This window comes from Bos grunniens, chromosome 25 (assembly GCF_055505025.1).
Source record: "Bos grunniens cultivar Pamir isolate PY7600 chromosome 25, Bosgru_T2T1.0, whole genome shotgun sequence".
Lineage (NCBI taxonomy): Eukaryota > Metazoa > Chordata > Mammalia > Artiodactyla > Bovidae > Bos > Bos grunniens.
This window is the reverse complement of record NC_141189.1, coordinates 14,127,961-14,147,326: the sequence shown is the minus strand read 5'-3', so window position 1 is coordinate 14,147,326 and position 19,366 is coordinate 14,127,961. Positions and strand designations below refer to the sequence as shown.

Genomic DNA, 19,366 nt, shown 5'->3' with positions numbered 1-19,366 from the left:
TGAGTCCAGTGTATGATAACCTGGTAAACTATGATAACATAGTCTAACATGTAAGTGTAAGATACCTATGATATCATGGTAAACATTTTAAAAAACATCTATAAACTAACCTCTGGATAGGCGGAATCTTTAACATTCATCTTATATGTCTGTCTGTCTGTATGCACTCAGTTGTATCTGAGTCTTTGCGACTCCTGGGGTCTAGACCACCCCTGGCTCCTCTGTCCGTGGAATCTTCCAGGCAAGAATACTGAAGTGGTTTGCCATTTCCTACTCCAGGAGATCTTCCCAATCCAGGGATCAAACTTGCATCTCTTGTGTCTCCTGCATTGGCAGGTGGATCCTTTAACAACTGTGCCACCTGGGAAGCCCCAATGGATACTTAATATCCAGCCCTAGGGACCAGGGTTCTAGAAGCTTCTTGCTAAGCCCTGGTTGCCAGGTCAGGGAAACCCATGGGCTCCAGAAGTGGGGCAAGAGAGATTGGGTGTTAATCATGATTAAACATGCTTAATCATTGATGTTTAATCCTGATTTGGGCTTCCCTGGTGGCTCAAACAGTAAAGAATCTGCCTGCAATGCGGGAGACCTGGGTTCCATCCCTGGGTCGGGAAGATCTCATGGAGAAGGGAATGGTAACCCACTCCAGTATTCTTACCTGGAGAATTCCATGGACAGAGGAGCCTGGTGGGCTACAGTGCATGGGGTCACAAAGAATCGGACATGACTGAGTGACTAACGCTTTCACTCCTAATTTAAACATGAATAAACAATGGAGATTTTTTTTAAAGTTATCAAAACTAAGCTTTTTAAAATACAAAACATTTTTAAAAAATACATTCTTATTGTAACAAATGCCAGCAATGCAGAAGTAAATAGAATGAAGGAGGTTGGGACTTCCCTGGTGGTCCAGTGGTTCAGTTCAGTTCAGTTCAATTGCTCAGTCGGTCCAACTCTGCGACCCCATGTACTGCAGCACGCCAGGCCTCCCTATCCATCATCAACTCCCGGAGTCCACCCAAACCCATGTCCATCAAGTCGATGATGCCATCCAACCATCTCATCCTGGTCCAGTGGTTAAAATACCACAATTCCATTGCAGGGGGCACAGGTTAGATTGCTGGTCTGGGACCTAAGATCCCACATGCATGCGCATGACAAAAAAATAGGGGGAGAAAAGAATAAGGAATGTTATGGTAGTTACCCTTCTGTCAAATGCCACCCCATTCTACCCTGCTCTGAGAGATGACTGATAGCCAATGTTATCAGCTTGGTTTTTATTAAACTCATTTTAAAATGCTTATATAAGCATGTATGATGTTTGCATTCTTTATTTTTTTAATTAAAAAAGGTTAAATCTAGAGAAAATTGCAAAAAATTAAAAACAACAATAACAAAAAACCCTACCCCTTCACATCACCCCCTCCATTTTGTCTGTTTCTCTCTCTCTCCTGAATCTTTATTAGATGAAAATAAATTGAAGACATCACAATAGACTTCACCCCTAAATATTCAGCATATATTTCTTAAGAACAATTGCATTCCTTTATATGACCACAATATAATTATCATACTCAAGAAATTTAACCATTGATATAGTAAAGTAAATACAGACCAACATAAAATTTCCCTGATTGTTGCCATAATTGCCATCATATCCTTTACAGTTATTTGTTTGTTTTAAATCCAAGATGCAATCATAATTACACATTACATGTAAGTTGTCAGGTCTTTAATACAGAACAGTTTCCTAGCCTTTTTTCATGTATTTCATGGCATTGACATTTTTGCAGAGTTGAGGTCATTTGTTGAGCAAAAGGCCCCTCAGTTTGAGTTGAGCAAAAGGCCCCTTAGTTTGAGTTTGTGTGATGTTTCCTTGTGTTTGGAATCAGGTTATTTTTGGCAGGAATACTCCATACGTGATGTTATTCTATCAGCGTATCATGTTCGGACCTACACGCCAGCATGCCCCATTATTTGTTATGTTACAGTTAATCATTAGTTAAAGTCATGCCTGCCAGATTTCTCCATATTCTGTTCTCCAACCATCTCTCATCTAATGCAGAGGTAGGCAAACTTTTCTGTAAAGGGTCAGATCGCACATAGTTTAGGTTTTTGCAGAGTGCATAAGATCTCCATCACATATTCCTTTCTCCTCCAACCATTAAAAATGTGAAATGTGAAACCATTCTTGGCTGGAGAGCTATACATAAACAGACAGACTGACAGTTCTTGCCTATACCAATCATGACTGCAGTGGTTGTAAAGTGATGACTTAAATTTCTGTTATTCCTTTTATGTTTATTAGTTGGCATTTCTCTGCAAAAAAGAGCTGTCCCTCTTTTCCTCCCTTTTAGAAAATGTCTTTGGAATCAATATGAATTTATTATGAAGTTATGGATCTGTTTCCATTTTTTAATGGCTGCAAAAAATGCTGAATGTGTTAATTTATTTTTCAATTAGAAGGTATAAAGTGCAGACTGTGATAATCCCTGGAGATGCAATGTTGAACATAAGTAGATATAGCCCATGTCCCCATGGAATTCACCTTCTCGTGGGGGAAACAGACATTGATCAAATGATCACATAAATTAATGTAAACCTTCAGTTACAATTAGTTCTGTAAAGGGGGAGCATTTAACAGAGCAATATGAGCTGGTCAGGGAGGTCAGCAGGAAATGAATGCTGCCCTGAAGAAGTGATGGCTGAGATTCAGAGAATAAGTACCATGACTTTTGTGAAGATGGGGCTGGAAGAGCACAGTCCTGAAGTCAAAGGAACCCAGGGGAACACCTGAGAGATGGGTAGGAGCCAGGCACACAGGCAGAACTCATTGATGGCCAGTAGTGTGGAAAGGTAGAACAAATACACAGTAAAAAATAGTATCAGAGAAGCACAAAGAGGTCATGGAACCAGGCCGTTGCAGGGGGGTGGTGGGCATTGTCCATGGAAGAATTTACATTTTCCTCCAGAGAGTGAAGAAAAGTCACAGAAGTGTATTTTATAGATAGGATAGTGCCCAGACCAGATGAGCCTTTGAGAAAACCACTCTGCTGGAGTTCCATGCTGGGAGCCCCATCACTGGGCCGCCGGATAAGCTGGTAGAGAAAGGATGGCACCTTGAACAGAGTGTTCTATTGGCTATGGAGACAAGGTAACAAACTGAGAACTATGTATGGTGTGAAACTAAAAGCTAATGCAACTCTGGAAACTAATGGAAATATTTGAATCTTGATTTTGAGGTGGTCACATAGATGTTGCCATTGTTGTTTAGTCCCTAAGTTGTGTCCAACTCTTTGTGACCCCATGGACTGTAGCCCACCAGGCTCCTCTGCCCCGGGATTTCCCTCACAAGAATACTGGAGTGGGTTGCCATTTCCTTCTCCAGGGAATCTTTCTGATCCAGGGATCGAATCTGCATCTCCTGCATTGGCAGGCAGATCCTTTACTGCTGAGCCACCAGCGAAGCCACATTGGTTTATCATTTAACAAAAGTCATCCAAGGGGCACATGTAAGATACAGGCACCTTGCTAGATGTAAATTTTACCTAAAAACAGTATCCTACTAAGTGAAAAAGGATGGTGCACAACAGTATACAGTGTGGTACCTTTTATAGAAATCAGCAGCATATACCTGTACGATGTACTTGGAAGGACACATAGGAAGGTAGTAATAATGCTTGATTGGAGGAGAGCAGTGTCTGGTAGACAGGTAGTAGTAGGGAGCTTTTTCTTGAATATTGTTCTTTACTTTGGAATTTTGAACCATGTGAGGGGACTTAGAGATGGATTGGAAATACCTAATAACATATGCTCAAAATATTGGGTTGGCCGAAAAGCTCATTGTGTTTTTCTGTAAGATGTTAGTGATAAACCTGAGTGAACTTTTTGGTCAACCCAATACATAAAGCAAAATTGATAGAATTGGACACATAGCCTAGTCCAACCCAAGCGATACGGTAAATAATCAAAGATGTTAAAAAACCCCATAAATCAAAATATATAGTATCTGTAAGTTAAGGGAGAAAGCCTGAGCCTCTTATTTAGTCTGTACATGTTGAAAAAGATCTGTTTAAACATAGTTGCCTCAGGGCGGGTGAGAAAGCCTGGAGCAAGAATTTATTGCTTTTCAATGTAAATACTTCTGAGCTTATTTTTTAAATTCAGGGCAGGAAGGAGGGACTTCCAGGAAATAGGGCAGCATAAGTAGACATTTTTAAAGCCTCTTCCTTGAAACTTACAAAATTAACAGAGGCGTTACCAACTAAAATGAAAACTAAGCTGAAACTTGGGGACAACCTTATCCTTTCTCTACAAATGCTGAAGAATTGTTGCCAGACACAGCACAATTGGAACCAAAATGAAATAGGATGCTGGGGGTTGACCAAGTTTCCTGAGCTTGAGAACCAGCACAGAGCTGTCAGTCAGAGAACATCCTGATAGTGTCCCCCACCCGGAACAAGAGCAGAGACCTGGAGAGGTGGGTGGGCTCAGAAGGAGCCAGGCCTCCCTTCACCTCAGATCAGCTTACAACAGAGAGGCTAGGGAAGAGCGGGTTGGGGTGCTTCTGTGTCCAGGCATCACCAATTTTCACATATCCTGGCTTTCTGATTGGGAAAGGGAGGAATTCAACCAGAAATAATTTCTAATTTCTAATCAAGGCAGAACATCCAAGGCAGAGAGAGATATTTGCTGTCACCGGTTCATCCTTCCCCCAATAAAAATGTCAGTGCTTTCTCCATCTTAGCTCTATAACATGATTGTCAGGGATGAGATTTTTGAATGTTTAAAATATTTTAAATATGTCATGCTAAACCAACCCAATCTGAATCTTACAAAAATGAGGTCCAGGCAATAACTGAAGTTGGAAAATTTCTCTGTAACAAGATAACATTTTTAGCCCAATCAATAGGTAAAATTTTAAGTATTCATAGCACTCAATATTGGCAGAAATGTGGAGAAATATGTTTATAGGAATACTGAGGGAAAAGTGAGTGGTAGGAAATCTTTTCTTGGATTTCATGTTTCCACACGGAGTGATATCAGTTAGTATTGCTACTACTACTAGAATTGCTGTCTTCTTGCCCACATCTCCAATTGGTAAGTTTGGAGGAAGAAAAATGCGGATAGCTTAGCCTTTCCTTCTTTTTCTCATGGGCTATTCTTATCTGTGAAAAGCACTGCTGGCCTTGAGCTTTCATTGGCCCATCACCTCCTGTGACTGGCCAGGTGGTAAATTACCTAATTCTGCGTGCAGCATACGGAAGCTGACATTTTGATCTCTGTCTTCCTGGCCCCAGCATTAAAAAAAAGCCAACCAGAGAGAGAAAAAGTGCAATTTATTGATTCCTCTCCATCTGTCATCAGTGGCAAAGTCAACAAAGATTTATGTAAAAATAACATTGACTGCTACCTACTAAACATACCTGCCACCTTCATGGCATGCATTCTGCATCCTAGCTTCCTTCTTACCCACAGAAAAGCCCCAAGTCTCTAATTGCCTTAAAATTCATTCTGTTTGATATTAGCACACCTGTTCCAACTTTCTTTCAGACAGTGATTGCATGTACCACCCTTTCATGTTCGAAAATCCTGCAGCCTCCTCTTTAATGTGTGTTCATTTGGAGCAAAATCTATATCTAATCTATTTGTAAATAATCTAACAGTCTTTGTCTGGAGGTTAGAATATATTTAGTCTGGTAATATTGAATGCAACTGCTGATTTATTTGGCTTTCAATCAATGATTTACTTTCTGCTCATCTCATCTGCCCTGTGTTCCCCTTTTTCTCTCTCCTTCCCTTTTTTTGAAATTCAATCAAGTGTTTTTATCATTACATTCCTTGATACTAATTATACATCATTTTATTATTCTTTTAGCGATTACCCTAGAAATTGCAATGTATATCCTTGACCCACTGGTATAGATCTTTATCACTTCAATATGATGTAAGGACCTGAGAATACTTTTAACTATATTCACTCCCATTTTTTGTACAATTGTTATCATGGATTTTATTTCTTTATATATTTAACAACTTACCAAACATTGTTATTAAGATGTATTATTAGAAGATTAAAATATAATAATTGCTATTTAAATTTACCACCTATTTATTATTTCCAAGCTCTCTGTTCTACTATCTACATTCTTCTATCTGGAATCTTATTTCTTCTGCCTGAACAATTCAGTCTACCATTTCTTTTATGATGGGTGTTTGTGAAAAATTTTCTATCTGTATGTTTAAGATGTATTTATTTCACAAATTTTTTAAACATAATATTTTTAAGGGTTCACTTTTTTTCTTTTAAAACTAAGTTCGTTGAGGACAATTTACATACAATAACATGCAATCATTTTATGTGTACAGTTAGATGAGTTTTGACAAATGTATACACATGTGTATAACCATCAGTCAAGACATAAGCATTTCCATACCATCAACCCTAAAAAATTCCTTGGTGCCCCTTGGCAGTCAACACTACCCACCCTGCCCCAGTCTGTACCCTAGGCATCCATTGATTTACTTTTCTGTCACTCTAGATTTATTTTTCCTGTTCTAGAATTTTGTAAGAATGGAATAATGGAATATATACTCTTTTGTGTCTGGCTTCTTTCACTCGGGATAACATTTTTGAGATTCAGCCGTGATATGGTAGGTATCTAGTTTTGTTCCTTTTAATTGCTGAGCAGTATGTCAGTGTATGCACATGCCATCAATTGTTTATCCATTCATTCAGTGATGAACATTTGGATTATTTTCAGTTTGGGACAGTTATGAATAAGGCTGCTATGAACATTCATGTAAAAGTCACAGTGTGGACTTCATTTCTTTAAGAAAATCACCTACAACTGAAATTGCTGAATCATAGTGTAACTGTGTGTTTAACTTTATAAAGAATGGACAGTTTTTCAAAATGAGTGAACTATTTATATTCCCAAGAACATGTACGAGAATTCCAGTGGCTCCACGTTTTTACCAGAACTTGGTACTGTCAGGTGTTTAAAATGTATCTGTTCTACTGATTGTGTAGCAGTATTCCATTGTGGTTTTACTTTGCATTCCCTGATGACTAACACAGTTGACCATTTTTCATATGCAATTGGCCATTTCTCTTTCTTGTGAAGTAATTTCCTATCACTTGCCCATTTAAAAATTGAATTATTTTCATTTTATTGAGTTACAAGAGTTCTCTTAAAAATTTATTTATTTATTTTTGGCTGTGCTGGGTCCTTGTTACTGCACGGGGTTCTCTCCAGTTGAGACAGGTGAGGGCCACTCTTCGTTGCAGTGAGTGGTTCTCATTGCGGTGGTTTCTCTTGTTGTGGAGCAGGGGGCTCCAGGCTGCGGGAGTTCCAGTAATTGCTGCACATGGGCTCAGCGGTCGCAGCTCCCGGTCTCTCGAGCACAGGCTCAACAGCTGTGACACACTGGCCTAGCCGCTCCTCCCAATGTTGGACCCTCCTGGATCAGGGATCGAACCCATGACTCTTCATTGGCAGGCGGGCTCTTCACCACTGAGCCACCAGGGAAGCCCCCCAAATTTCTTGATATAGTCTTAATTCAAATTATTTGCCAGATATATCGCATTATATACATACAAATTACATATAATATAGGAATATAAATTATATGTGTAGAAAACTTTTCACTATCTGTGGCCCTTTTTTTTTTTTGGTCCTGCTGTGCAGCTTGTGGATCTTAGTTCCCAGACCAGGGATTGAAACCAGGCCACGATAGTGAAAGTGCTGAGTCCTAACCACTGGACTACTAGGGAATTCCCCATTTTTCCCAATCTGTGGCTTTTTCCATTTTTTTCAAGGGTGTCTTCTGGAGTACAAGATTTTTATTTTGAAGTAGTAAAAGTATCAGTGTTTTCCTTTGATAATTTGTGCTTTTTATGTCCTATTTCTAAAATATCTACTCTACTTGCTCAAAGTTGCAAATATTTTCTCCTATATTTTCTTTTAAAAGTTCTGCGGTTTATGATCTAATTTTGATTTACTTTTATGTGTGGGATAAGGTAAGAGTTAATTTGGCACTTTTGTCAGAAGTCAGTTGATCACATACATGTAGATCTGTTCCTGATCTATTATTTCCTTGGGTCTATATATCTATTTTTTTGCCAAAACCACACTCTCTTAATTAGTTTTATAGTAAGTCTTAAAATCAGGTAGTCCTTTCCAACTTTCTTCTTTTTAAAAATTGTTTTGGCTATTGTATGTATATATATCAATACAATTTTGCATTTATATATAAATTTTAGATTCTGAAGAAAAACTTTCTGGCATTTGGATTTGGATTACACTGAACCTATAGATCAATTTGGGGAAGAATTAACATCTTAAACATATCAAAACTCCAACAAATCATGAACATGTTATATCTTTCCATTTAGTTTCGATCTTTTAAAATTTCTCTCACTAGTGTTTTGTAGTTTTAGTATGCAGACCTTGGACTTATTTGTTAAACTTATCCATAGTATTTCATGGTTTTGATATTATTGTGAATGGTGCTATTTTTCCAATTTCATTTTCCAGTTGCTTATTTGTAGTGCTGATCTCACAGAATGTGACCTTGCTAAAGTTAAGCTTGTTTTTTTTGTTGTTGTTGTCGTCGTTGGTAGATTCCTTAAGATTTTCTACATATACAATCATGTTGACTTTGAATAAAGATGATTTTACTTTTTTCTTACTAATTTGTTTGCATTTTATTTATCTTAAATGATTTACTTGACTGGCTGGAGCCCCCAGCAAATATTCCATAGAAGCCTTCTTTCTGGTTTCCTAGAGACAGCATTCAATCTTTGACCATTTGGTATAATTGTAGCTGTCCATTTTTTGTAATGTCTTTTATCAAATTGAGGAAATTTCCCCTTCTATTCCTACTTTTCTGAGAATGTTTAATTGTGCATGAGTGTTAACTTTGTCAAATGCTCTATATGTATGCATTAAGATGATCATGATTTTTTCTCCTCTGAATATGAAAAATTAATTGATTTTTTAAAACACTGATTAATTAAAAAAAAATTAAACCAACTTTGTATGCCTGGGAAAGATCCCATTTTGCCAAGACGTATCATTCTTTTTATACATTGTTGGGTTCCATTTGCTAATACACTGTTAAAACTTTTGCATTTATATTTGTTTTATATCTGATTTTGGTAATGGGGTAACACTGGTCTCATAAAATGACCTGAGATGTGTTACTCTGTATTTCTGTATAAAAATCTGTATAAAAATCTGAAAGATTTTTATAAGATTGGTGTTTGTTCTTTGTTAAATGTGTGTTAGGATTCAACAGAGAAGTCATCTGAGCATAAAGGGATTTGTTGTGTTTGGAAGGAGGAGGTTATTAATTATGAATTAAATTTCTTTGAAAGGTATGAAACTATTCATATTTTCTATCTCTTCTTGTGTCTACTTTTCAAGGAGTTTTTTCTATTTTGTCTAAGTGCTCAAGTTTTTTGGAATAAAGTTATTTATAATATTTCTTTGTTATTTTTAATGTCTTTAGGATTTATACTGAAGTCCCTTCCATTAGGCCTGATCTTGGTAATTTGTATATTCTCCAGATTTTAAAATCAGGTTAGAGATTTACCGGGAGAAGGCAATGGCACCCCACTCCAGTACTCTTGCCTGGAAAATCCCATGGACAGAGGAGCCTGGTGGGCTGCAGTCCATGGGGTCGCTAAGAGTCGGACACGACTGAGCGACTTCACTCTCACTTTTCACTTTCATGCATTGGAGGAGGAAATGGCAACCCACTCCAGTGTTCTTGCCTGGAGAATCCCAGGGACAGGGGAGCCTGGTGGGCTACCATCTATGGGGTCGCACAGAGTCTGACACGACTGAAGCGACTTAGCAGCAGCAGAGATTTACCAATTTTACTTATATTTTCTTTGATTTTCTCTATTATTTGTACATTTTCTATTTCATTGATTTCTTCTCTTACCTTTATTATTTCCTTCCTTCTGTCTTCTTTGGGTTTAACTTGTTTTTGTTCTAGCTTCTTAGAGTGAAATCTTAGAATATTACTTTTAAATCTTTTTCTAAAATAAATATTTTAAGTTATAATTTTCTCTCTAAGCACTGTTCTAGCTGCATTCTACAAAGTTTAACACATTGCATTTTCATTTTCATTTGCTCTAAAATTTTTAAAAATTGTTTTTTTAATTTTTTTTTCTTTGACTTTTTATCCTTTGTTTTTTATTCTTTGGCTTGTGCATTATGTAAACTGTGTTTTATTTATAAAATATTTGAGAATGTTCTAAATGCCTTATTGTTATTTATTTCTAATACATTTCCATTGTGGGCAGAGAATGCTTTCTGTGTGATCTCAATATTTTTTAATTTATTGAGAATCATTCTGAGGCCCAACATATGGTCTTTTATGGACATTCCATGTATACCTGAAAAGATTGTGTATCTGGCAGTGGCTAATGCAATGCTTTATAAATTCAGGCTGGTCAAGTTATTTCCTAGTGTTTCACAAATCTTCTGTATCTTTACATGTTTTATCCATGCTGAGGGAGGTGTGTCCACTACGTGTGTGGATTTGGTTTTTACTTCATGTATTGTGCTTCACCTATTTTAAAAGCTTTATTATGGGTACATTTTGGATTATTATATTTTCTTAATTAATTGGCTTTTTATCTTTATTAATTAACTCTATGTCTGGCAATACATTTTGTCCAATATTTAATGTAATTGTTCCATATTTCTTATGATTAATATTTTCATCTCTGTACTTTTTTCTTGTACATTTTCATTCTTGTACATTTTTCTATCCTTGTACTTTTAACATATCTGTGTTTGTATATTTAAAGAGTGCATTTTGTAAACAGTCTATTTTTGGGTATTATTGTATTTTTTATCCAGCCTGATGTTTTCTGCTGTTTAATTATAGCATTAAACTCTTTAAATTAAATGTAATTCACAGTATATTTAGTTTTCAATCTACTAGCCTAATGTTTATTTTCTATTGTCCTGTCTGTTCTTTCCTCTTTCCTCTTTTATGCCTGCTTTAGTGTTAATTATTTTTCAAATATCTGGATTTTGTTGCTGTCCTTAAAGAGTTTTGAAGTTTGTTTCTTACCCAGGTGAGTTTACCTGAGAATTGGCTTGATTTATCTGATGGTTTTTAAAGCTTGGTTATGGCAGTAGAGTAACTTCTATCCTAAGGCTAGTTCAGTCCTACTTCTAAGGTACAATCTACCTGCGGTCTCTACCAGAATCGCAGGTGTTTTGTCCACTCAGGCTCATCAGAACTTAAATGTCTTCCAGTTCTTTCTTAGCTCTAGGAATTGTTCAACTTACAGCCCTCCACCAGCTCTTCTTTGCCTGACCATGTGGAATTTTATCCTGTGAATGTGCATCTTAGTTATCAACCCAGAACTCGCAGGAATCCCTATAAAGATTTTCTCAGCTCTTTGCTGCAGTTTTCTCCCTCCAGTGTTCTGCCTGACAAATTCCAGCTCCCTAAGCCTCCATGAAGAGTGAGCTCTGTTTCCTCAGCTCAGTGAGACCACGGTGCTGTTTTGGTTTCTTTTTCCTCTACATTGTACAGAAAATGACTCTAGGCAGAGACCGGGCAATTGTAGGGCTCCTCTTACTTCTTTCTGTTCTCATGTGGATTACAGTCCTTCACTGGCTATTGTCCAATTATTGAAAACAGTTAATTCATATGTTTTTATACGAAGTTTTCTAGTGGTAACAGTGTGGGAGGTAGGATGGGGGTAAGTCTAGCGCTAGCTTAGAAGCAAAAATTCCTCAGCTTTCTTTCTAATGGATATTTTCACTGCATTCAGAATTTTACATGGACAGTTGTTTTCTTTTAACACATCAAAGATTATACCAATGTTTCTAAGTTATACTTAACTTTTGTCATTTTGATGAGAAGTCATCTGTTGTTCCTTTGAAAGTAGTGTGTTTGTGTGTGTGTAAACAGGAGGGACTGGGTTCTTTTAATATTAATATTTTGTCATTGGTTTTTAGAAATGTAATTATGATTGCCCATGTATGTCTTTCTTTGCACATATCCTGTTTGAGTTATTAGGACTTCCTGAAATTGTGGCTTAATCAGTCTTTGGAAAATTCTCAGCCAAGATTTTATCTGTCCACATTCTGTCCACCAACCCCTCCTTTTTTTTCAGACTTCAATTACATGTTTGACCATTAATGATATTCTATGTATCTCTTAAGCTCTTTTCTCTATTTTTCTTTCTTTCCTCTCTTTATACTTCAATAAGATATTTTCTTCTGACTTAATTAACAGTTCACTGATCTCTTTTGTTGTGTTGGTCCTGCTTTAAGAACATCTACTGAAGGAATTTTTTGTTGTTGTTGTTCCAGAATTACCACTTTATTCTGTTTTCAAAATAAATTCTAGTTCTTCCCTGGTAAATTTCTTTGTCTTATCATTCATTTTCTTGAACATGCATCGCAGTTATTTTAATGTTCATTTTACATAACTCAAGTATCTGGATCACCTATGTTTTTACTGTCTGTTGGTTTTTCTGTTGGTTTTTCTTATTTTGGCCTCATTACCTGACATGTTTGGCAATTAAAAAATTAAATGCCAGATATTATATTTGAAATGTTTTGTAGTTCTACATGTTGTTCTGTCTCCTCAGAGAGATAACAGTTTTCATCTAGCAGGCAGTTAGGAGAGATGTAGATCAACTTTTACTAACAATAATTGAGATAATTTGAAGATGAATTTGATTCTCTTAAAACTTCTGGTCTGCTATTCATCTTAATACATATTGTCTTTCAAGAGCTTCAGATGAAACCCTGGGGTATTTATTTGCGCTTTCCTCCTTGTCAGGTTCTAAGCTCCAGTTTTTCATTCTGCTGGCATTGTGAGGTTCCTAAGTACTCTCCTTCTCCGTGTAGCCACTTAGCCTCGGCTTGGTTTCTTTTCTTTGTTTTTCACTCTGTGCTGCTTAAAATGAGGCAAGTGCCTTTAGGGGGAGAGTGGAACAGAATAATACATTCACTTTTCTGAGGTTTTCTTTCCATGGATTTTAGTCCCTCAGGTCCTGACTGTCTTGGTAGTACTGCAAGCTGATTATTTTCTCTCTAAGTCTGTGATATTCTCAAAATTTCTGAGATAGTACTTTCTTTTTGGCCTTTTGGTCCAATGCAACTTGGAAATCAGGTAATGTTTCAAAATCAAAGGCAGCAGAGAATTTCAGGTTCACACCAGTGCCCTTTCCTTCTCTCTGGATTCCTGGACCCATTCTTGAGTTCTTCACTTTGATTCCATTTTTTTTTTTTTTTTAATTGGCTAATGCAAGTCTTTGAGTGTTTTTCCAGAATATGTTAAAAAAAAAAAAAAGACCATTTATTTTCTCATTTGTTTCATTTGGAAACTATTTTCTTCTTAGTTTCATACATGATAACAACCTAAATATATGTATAAGTCCTATATGAGACCAGTTATCCTGTTTATTGGTTCATTTTAATTCTGTGATCTAGTGTTACATACACTCCTGAAGCCAGTCTTTCTTCCCCTTTGTTGATAACTTGTTTTTGCTTTGTTGGGAACTTAAATTTTCTTTATCCTAGAGATGAAAAGAATTATCAGCACATATATCAATATAATCTCTTTTCACTAATAATCCAGTCACAGAGTAAATCCTTTGTTTTTTTTTTTTTTAAAGCAGAGAGTGTGTTATTCTTTTTATGGTTGTATACAAAGTGTTTATTGCTTTGAAATAAAATAAATATGGGATATTTTCTCACTTAAAAATTAAGCCAATATGAAAAACCTTTGTTACAGAATGTTCACAGAATGTATATCTAAAAGTAGAAATCTTCTTAGTACTGATTCTCCAGAGTTAGGCCATGTATAGCATTCTAGTTATATTATGTATATATGGACACTATGTGCAAAGTTTTCTTTTTCAAGAATGTTGTCATGTGTATTGTTTTGCAATTCACTCTACAATATAGTTTGTAAATCTTTCCAACTTACCACATTCTTTCTGGTTATCTACTGCTGCATAACAAATCACCCCAAAATTAAATGGTTTAAAACATCAATGTATTACTATACTACCTCTTTTAGTCTGTAGGTCAGGAATTCATATAGTCCTCAGCTGGGAGGACTCTTACAGCAGGGGCTAGAATAGCTGAGGACTGACCAGATCTCTCTCTCTCCTTCAACAGCCCCCCTCTCTATTTCTCCTTCCTTACCTCCCAACTTCCTTTCCTCCAGCTCAAGCTAGCTTGAGCTGCCTTGCAGCATGGTGGACTGTGGGTAATTGGCCTTCTCACATGGTGACTTAGAGCCCTAAGAGAGTGTTTCAAGAGACAGAAAACAAGAGCTTCTGGTTTAAGTCCTAAACTAGAACCTGGCACAAAAATAACTTTAATTCTTTATTCGATTAAAGAAGTAACGTATCCTAGCTAGAGCAGGATATCAAGGAATCCAGATAGTCCAGATTCAAGGGAAGAGTGATGTAGATTCCAATTTTTTTAAAAAGTTAATTTATTTGCCTGGGCTGGGTCTTAGTTGCAGCATGTGGGATCTTTACTTGCAGCATGCAGGGTTTTTTAGTTGTGGTATGCAGGATCGTTGGTTGTGGCATGTGAACTCTTAGTTCTCTGACCAGGGGATGAACCCAGGCCCCCTGCCTTGGGAGCATGAAGTCTTAGCCACCAGAGAAGTCCCGTAGATTCCAACTTGATGACAGGAATATTAAAGAATTTAAAGCCATCTTTAATTCAACACAGTCAAAAATTCCCCTTCAGCCAAGCATTATTTATATTCTTCTAACATAAAACATATCCAGACACATTCACAAGCTCCAGAAAGTCTCATCTCCTTGTGGGCACCATGCTCACAGGTCCTGGATCTGTTTATCTAAAGCAGGTTCAGGGCAGGTTTTCTCAGCCTGAAGATCTGTAAGCTCCTTTTGCCTCTCCTCTAAACACCCCACATACGGCAGTGAGGCAGAGATACAGTAACTTTGATAGAGTTTACTGAGTGTGACTGCCAGTCGCTGTTGTGACTGAGTGACTCTTTGCAACCCCATGGAATCTAGTCCGATAGTGTCCTTCTGTCCATGGGATTTTTTCGGGTAAGAATACTGGAGTGGGTTGCTATTTCCTCTTCCAGGGGATCTTCCCAACAGAGGGATCTAACCTGTCTTCTGTGTCTCCTGCACTGCAGATGTATTCTTTACCCAGTGAGCCCTGGGGGAAGCCCAATTGCAATGGACACCCATTCAGTAAGGGAGGATGTAGGTAGTGTTTCCCATAGCAGTCACTCCAGTTCACAGCAGTTCTGAAATCCAGCTGGGAGCATGTCATCAGTTCTTTAATTAAGACCCAGTCCTGCTTCTTGGGAATGATTCTTCACGGCTCTTGGCTTTATCTTTTGGGCTCTTGGTTCCTCCAAGAGTTCTTCTCCCTCAGAAGAAATGGCTCCTGTGTGCAGCCATTAAGGGTTGGGGATCCAGAGGCCTTCTTTCCTTTTGTACCACCTCTGTCCCTTTTAGTCCCAAACTGATCCAGTTCCAGTTCATTCGCTCCATTGTGTCTGACTCTTAGCGACCCCATAAACCGCAACACGCCAGGCCTCCCTGTCCATCACCAACTCCCGGAGTCCACCCAAACCCATGTCCATCGAGTCGGTGATGCCATCCAACCATCTCATCCTCTGTCGTCCCCGTCTCCTCTCGCCTTCAATCTTTCCCAGCATCAGGGTCTTTTCAAATGAGTCAGTTCTTCACATCAGGTGGCCAAAGTATTGGAGTTTCAGCTTCAACATCAGTCTTTCCAATGAACACCCAGGACTGATCTCCTTTAAGATGGACTGGTTGGATCTCCTTGCAGTCCAAGGGATTCTCAAGAGTACAGTTCAAAAGCATCAATTCTTCAATGCTCAGCTTTCTTTATAGTCCAGTTCTCACATCCATACATGACTACTGGAAAAACCATAGCCTTGACTAGACGGACCTTTGTTGGCAAAATAATGTCTCTGCTTTTTAATATACTGTCTAGGTTGGTCATAACTTTCCTTCCAAGGAGTAAGTGTCTTTTAATTTCATGGCTGCAGTCACCATCTGCAGTGATGTTGGAGCCTGCAAAAATAAAGTCAGCCACTGTTCCTACTGTTTCCCCATCTATTTGCCATGAAGTGATGGGACCAGATGCCATGATCTTAGTTTTCTGAATGTTGAGCTTTAAGCCAACTTTTTCACTCTCCTCTTCCACTATCATCAAGAGGCTCTTTAGTTCTTCTTCACTTTCTGCCATAAGGGTGGTGTCATCTGCATATCTGATATGTTTTCTTTAAAACTATTGAGGACTTACTGTGACTCAAGCTATTGGTGAGGCGGCTGAGGCACCATATCTCTAAGATTCTTGAAAGCTCGTTTAGGCCTGCACTTAAATATGTGTGAGGTTTTTTTTTTAATTGTGCTGGGTCTTTGCTGTAGCACACTGGGCTCCTTGCTGCTGTATGAGGGCTACTCTCTAATGAGGCACATGGGCTTCAGTTGCCTTGTGGCATGTGGGATCTTATTTCATGGAAAGGGATCAAACCTGTGTTGCCTGCATTAGCAGGCAGATTCTCAACCACTGGACCACCAGGGGAGTCCTTGTGTGAGGTCTTAACAAAAGTTCTGACTGCCTCATCCCTAACTTCATCTTTATCTGCAGACCACATTTTACTGCCCCGGGATTTGAATGTTTTTGCAAGGAGATGTCAGAATCAGGAGGAACAGTTCTCCACTCTAACCCAGCAGGTCCTGGTTCTATTTCCTCTAAATTCTACCACAAAAAGGGGAATAATTTCTGCTTTAATTCATCTCCGCTTGTCTTTCATCATAGGCATCTCAAAAAGCCCAGTTGGCTTCTTCTGTGCTCTACTTGGAACTCTTCTAGTCAGGTCCATGAACTCATTAGGTTGCCTTCTCATCTGTCATGTCTTGCTAACTGACCCATCAGTCCATGGCTTAGGTGCTCTTTTGTCCAGGAACAGTGTTCTCAGTGTCCTTCAGGTCCTCTCCAAGAGTCTTCCTGAGGCCCTTGCAGCTTTCACTAACAGTCTTATGGGGCACATCTAGCTTCTGTTCATTGTCCAGTCCCAGAGCCAATGTTTTAAGTGTTGGTTACAGCAGCAGTCTACTTCCAGGTACCAAATTTCGTTTTGATTATCTGTTGCTGCCTAACAAACCACTCTAACCTCTTGCCACAAAGTAAAGAATGTGTATTGTAAAGAAGCCAATGCATTCCATAGTCTGCATTTTGATAAGATACATGGAAAACGTTATCCTCCAACACGTACCCAGATGATTTTTTCTTTTTCTGCTCATTTCTTTTCAGAATGCAACAGACCCTTCATCACCCCCTACCCTTGACTGTCTTGGGCACTTGAAGTAAAGATATTTATTGAAGGTAAAATAAAGGAAGGAAAGACAGGGGAAGGGCTGAGTGATAAAAGTGATAAAAGTGATAAAATCCCCATTTTTACCTCACTGGGGACAGTGAGGTTTTTATTTACTTATTTAATTGGAGTGTATTTGCTTTACAATGTTGTGTTAGTTTCTGCGGTACAACAATATGAATCAGCTATCTGTATACATATATCCCTCCCTCAGGAGCCTCCCTCCCATCCCCCATCCAGCCCTTCTTGGCCAGCACAGAGCACGGAGCTGAGCTCCCCGTGCTGCACAGCAGCTCCCACCAGCTACTTCACACACGGCGGCGTATGTATGTCCGTGCTGCTCCCTCAGTCCATCCCACCCTCTCCTTCCTCCTCTGTGTCCACAGTCCATTCTTTATAGAGGACAGCAAGATTTAGAGAGAACAAACAACTTACCCACATTCACACAAGCAGTGAGGGCAGAGATCTGATAGACGTGTCCTCCTCTGGTTAAAGGGTTAAATCTACTTTGTACTAGGAGCTCCATGTGTGTTTATAGACTCGCTTAAGGCTCTTTGGTGACCTGGTTGCCATCCAGAAAATGCCAAAACAACTGATTGCTAGGGGAGGAAACATTGCTAGAAGATGCAGCTTTCATCCAAACTTTCAGAGGGAAAGATGCTTCTGAACTCTACCAACTCTATTAGTTCATGTGCCTGTGACCTTTCAGAAAAACTTCTGGAAACGATTTCTATGTACATCGTTGAACTATGTACATAAGATTCAGCCAGTGGCTTAAGAAGATAATTTGGGAAGTAGGGCAGGTACAAGAAAAGATAGGAGAATACAGGGTAGCAAAGGTTGAATGCCCAAGGTATAGTATCAGCAATGAGTGTGTTACTAGGGCTCAGAGGAACCACACCCAGGGTGCAAACCAGGAGGTGCAGGCAAGGAGGGGACCCTGATTAACTTGTGCCCCTGGCTGGCAGCACCAATGCCCACATTCTCTTGGCACCTGCACCAGCCAGAAGAGAGGTGATTACTGAGCTATTTGGACCAGAGGCTTAGGGCAGTATTGCCTGCTTTGCTTCTGATTGGTGTGAGAATGTTTATGTATCTCTTTTCTTTGATACTGGGAATTGGAAGAATCTGAGCTGGTGGCATAGTCTTTCTGCCACCTAGAGGGGGGCAAGAAACTGGGGACCTTGGAAAAGAGGGTGCTGTCAGGAAAGACTAGTCTGCTCCAGCCAGGTGAGTTCTTTCTCCTATGGCACACCCTTGGGAGGGGCAGAAGGAGACTGGTAGGTGTTTGTCTATGGGACAGACTGAGATGCCTCTTGATGCTTTTGATTTTTTCTTTTTGCAACACAAACCTTGGTAGCACTGTGTAGTTTGTCAGCTTCTGGGCACATGAGAGGTAGACAGGTGGGGGACTAGAAAAGGTGACTGGAGACTCGGTTAAAGGGTTGCCCTTGAGGCATGGGGCAGGGGAGGAAAGGGGCCGATCTGGGTATGGACTTGGCAGAGGGCAGTGTGAGGGCAGGTTGCAGACAGTCTTCGAGATGTCAAGCTCACACCTGTGTCCAGGCACCCTCAACCCCTCATCGAATCCATTCTGTGACCTTGGGAAGGGAGGTGAGGGGCCAAACCACGTGTTCTCAGACCCCCGGGAGCGGGATCAGAGGTCAGCAGGCGGTCGCTGCAGAAGTGCCTCCCTAGGTGATACTGCGGTGGGCACCCCGAACCCTCCTCCTCCCCCAGTTCTGGCCGCCAGTACCTTAACTCGGCGCCTGCCCTAGCCCTGGGCGCGGATGCAGGTGTGATCCTGGCGCCGGGGATGAAGTAGTTAAGGTGGGGGGCGCTTCGGTGAGCTGTCCAATACGGGGAACAGCAGTTTGCCGGAGTTAACGTGGGCAGCTTCTTTGGGGAGGAAGGAAGGAGGACCGTCTGCCAAGCTCCAGTTCGCCCCCCGCGCGCGTGTGCCTGT

At 39.4% G+C, this 19,366-nt stretch overlaps 1 protein-coding gene across 1 annotated transcript in view; it reads left to right on the top strand.

Annotated features, from left to right (window-relative positions):
- CALN1 (calneuron 1) overlaps nucleotides 1-19,366 on the top strand; it is a 462,927-nt gene that overhangs the window by 28,467 nt on the left and 415,094 nt on the right. The window lies entirely within an intron of this gene.